Genomic DNA, 4,454 nt, shown 5'->3' with positions numbered 1-4,454 from the left:
TTTTAAAATCTTTGGAAGTAGATGCTATGTACACAAAGATGATAGAAATGGCAAGTTTGATTAGAAAAGTGAAGAAGGAACATTTCTAGGTTATTCTTCTAGAAGCAAAGCATTTAAATGTCTGATCAAATCATCTAACAAAATAGTGGAAAGTGCAAATGTGAAAATTGATGAATTTGCAGAAAGAAATGATGAAGGAAATTCCAAAGAACTAGAAGATTATGATGAATTTGTCTATGTTCAATTGACAAGTCCTACCGAGAAAATTGTTGAAGAAAATGTAGAGAATATCCAGTTACCGAGTGATGAAGAAGATCATACAGAGCCTACCGAGCCTGTATTAGCCAAGTATGTCAGAAGACATCATGCACCAAGTTAGATTATAAGAGATAAGGATGATACAGTGATGACAAGGAACAAACTAAGATAGAACACATGTTTGATATCTGAATTTGAACCGAGAATAGTGAAAGAGGCATTTAACAGTGAAGATTGGATAAATGCTATGATAGAAGAGATTGATCAAATCAAGAAGAATGACACATGGACACTAATCCCAAGACCAAAGGACAAAAATGTAATTGGTACAAAGTGGATTTTCAGAAACAAACTAAATGAAAAAGGAGAGGTCATTCGAAATAAAGCAAGACTAGTTTGCAAAGGTTATGCTCAAGAAGGAATTGATTATGGTGAAACTTTTGCACCTGTGGCTAGACTTCAAGGAGTAAGAACATTGTTGGCATATGCTTCTTTCAAAAACTTCAAGGTATATCAAATGGATGTCAAATCTGCATTTTTGAATGGAATATTAGAAGAAGAAGTTTTTATTGAACAACCTGAAGGATTTGTTGAAGACAATAATAAAGATCAGGTATGTAAATTGAATAAAGCATTATATGGTTTGAAACAAGCACCTAGAGCATGGTATGAAAGATTGCACTCTTATTTGATTAAGATTGGTTTTATAAGGACAAGTGAGAATAGAAATATATACATGATGAATGATGAAAATGGAATACTGATCTCAGCCATATTTGTTGATGATATTATATTTTGTGGAAATGACACTCTATGCAAGAACTTTGGAAATGAAATTTGCAAAGAATTTGAGATGTCATTAATCGGTGAGATAAAGTATTTTATAGGTTTGCAGATATTGCAAATGAAAAATGAGATTTTCATTACTCAATCCAAGTACATAAAGGAAATCTTGAAGAAATTTGGAATGGAGGATTCAAAACTAGTAAGTACTCCTATGACTACCAACTGTAAATTATCAAAGAATGATGAATCTACATCTGTTGATGAGACACTTTAACGATCTATGATTGGAAAGCTACAATATGTTGTTCACAGTAGACCAGACATAGCACATGCAGTAGGTATAGTTGCAAGATTCTCTATAGATCCTAAGGAAACACACATGACAACAATCAAAAGAATTTTTAGATAGTTGAAAGGCACAGAGGATTATGGCTTAGTATATCAGAAAAGAAATGATTTTGATTTAAAAGTTTATACTGATGTTGATTGGGTAGGCAACATTGATGACAAAAAAAGCACAAGTGGAGGAGCTTTCTTTTTAGGAGAAAGACTAGTGAGTTGGCTTAGCAAGAAACAAGGATGTCTTTCACAGTCAACAGCAGAAGCTGAATACATTGCTGCAGCATTGAATTGTACCAACATTGCATGGATCAAACAACTGTTGGAAGGAATAAATGAGAAAGTTACTGAGCCAGTAACTATATTCTATGACAATACTAGTGCCATTAACATTTCAAAGAATCCTATTATGCACTCTAAGACAAAGCACATCTCTATCAAATATCATTATCTTAGAGAAGAAGCTCAAGAGAAGAAAGTGGTGTTGGAATATGTTAGCACAAAGGAACAAATAGTAGATATCTTCACCAAGCCACTACCAAGGGACACTTTTGAATATCTCAGAAGTAAGTTAGGGGTCCTACCCCTATCTTCTACTCACTGACTAAGTTTGGTGAAAGCATCAATTCAATGACTTTATCGAATATCTTTTTAGAGTTGATTTTGATTTACACACTTTAGGATGTTTTCTAAAGGTGTATAGGAAATTATACGGGAAATAATACAGGGAACAGAAATTGAAGACAAAATTCTCTGACTGAGACTCAGTTGATACACAACAGCAGGAAATCACTTCATACACGAAGAAATTATGTTTTAGTTCTTTACTTTTTGGCTTTGTTGTCAAAGGGGGAGAAGACTAATATAAGGGAGAGAAGACTGATTGAAAAGACTGAAGAAAATAGGAGAAGTCTAATGTATGGGGGAGAAAATCTATTGACAACAAGAGAGCATTTCAGCATTTCAGAATCACAACAATCCAAATCTTTTTAAGGCCAAATCAATTGGTTTTTCCATGAATGTCAAAGGGGGAGATTGTTAGCATTTGGCATTATAACAAACAATGGAAGATTGTTGGCATTTCAATAAGGATATTGAGAAGGTTGTTGATGATTATGGATATAACTGATTAAGGATGTTTACTGTCTTGATATTATTATTTTGTCATTGATGTCAAGAAATTGATTTTCTAATTTAGTATGATGTTGCCATATCTTGAGAAGTATGATTTGAAGAGTATAAAGATGTCAGTAAAAGAAACAGGAAGAATATGATGAATAAGGTATTCAATGGGCAACTATTACCAAGTCAGACAATGATGAGATCATGATGTTTAGATTGTTTTAACATCATACATATGTTGTAAATTGTAAGGTTAATACTATACTATGTTACCCTAAGGAACCTAGTCGGTAAACCCTAAGGTTATCACTATCGATTAATGAAGGCGGAATGTCTACCGAGTGAAGTTTCGTATTCATCGAGTTATTACCAAGTTGTAACCGAGCTATAATAGAATACATTAAATGGTTACATGCGTTATTTAATGAAGAAAGCTCATGAGCTGGAACTGATTAAATGATTGGTATGTCGTGCATGAAGTTTGTTAATGAATCTATGGAAAAGGAAAATTGGCATGAAGATCTACAGCTCAGATTGAACTGCAATACCCTAGCACAAGTTCCAAGAAATGTATGCAAGTTCCTAGGTGGGGTAAAACATTTTCAGATTGAAGGATACATTGAACCTGATCAAAGTTTGAAGATCTGATGGCTATGATTGATCATGGGAAATGTGATCAAGGAGATTAAGCGGTTAGCTAATTGTTTATAAATAGGGAACTATTGATAAACAATGTATGTGGGCAAACGTATGCACAAGGATGCTACATAGTGATTACCAAGCACAGAAGCTTGAAGACCTATTTGAATAACATAGTATAAAAGCCCAGTAGATGGACAAGATTAGTTATATGTCTAGATTGTATTGAACAAATAAGAATCCGCTTTAGCATTTTAGATGTGAAGTTGCAGATAGATTTTTATTACTGTTATTTTATAAAAGTGATAGAAAATCTCTTAACCAAGTGGACTTAACAGTCTTATTTGTAAAACCCTCTAGCAAGGTGACATTCTAATTGAGTGTTTGAAATCCTTTAACAAGGTCACTTCTAACAAGGTGAAGATCCTAACAGATCTAAGGGAAATCCCTTAATCGAGTCACATCTAGCAATGTGTTTGTAATCTTTAACAGGATTTGCTTTTAACCGAGCATACTCTAGAAGAGTATATTTCTTAGTGGGTCCAAAATCCCACAGTGGTTTTTCCCTATTTGGGTTTCTATGTTAAATCTAGTGTTATGAGTTTTATGATGTTTATATGCCTTTGAGTTTGCATGTTTAACAGTTTTGGTTATATTACTGAAGTATATGTTACCGAGGTTGAATCTGATGTTTTTATTGAAGATTAAGTTTGTATGATTCACTCCGCCCTCTCATCTTATTGGCTATTGGATCTATACTTACATTAAGTATCAGAACTATCACTTTGGGTAAGGATCAAGAGAATGATTGCGAAGCAAGAGAAGCACTCTTGAGTGCCTTGTCAGATCAACAATTCATGGGATTATCATACCGATCTACTACTAAATCTATTTGGCATAAATTGGAGACATTGAATGAAGGTGGTACCACTGTCAAAATTGCAAAACTAGAATGCTTTCGAGCCAGGTATGAAAATTTGAAAATGGAAGAAGATGAAATAATTTTTTCTTTTATGGAAAGGGTTAATGAAATTATTTTGGGAATACAATGTTGTGGAAGTTCCTTAAGTGAAGATGAAATTGTTTCTAAAGTTTTGAGAGTATTGCCACCGGCATACAAAATGAAAGTAACTACTATTAATGAGCTAAGAACAATGCCTAATACATCAGTATCTAGACATACCTTTGTTGGAAAAATTTCAACATTTGAGCTTGAGGAATTTGGTCCTATTACTACAATTAAAATAGATTTAGCCTTCAAAGCATCATCATCATCATCATCATCATTTGATAAATCTGATTTGAAAACA

The sequence above is a fragment of the Cryptomeria japonica genome, chromosome 9 (genome assembly GCF_030272615.1).
Source record: "Cryptomeria japonica chromosome 9, Sugi_1.0, whole genome shotgun sequence".
In the NCBI taxonomy this organism is placed as follows: domain Eukaryota; kingdom Viridiplantae; phylum Streptophyta; class Pinopsida; order Cupressales; family Cupressaceae; genus Cryptomeria; species Cryptomeria japonica.
The sequence above is the reverse complement of the archived record's forward strand: the minus strand, read 5'-3'. Positions refer to the sequence as shown.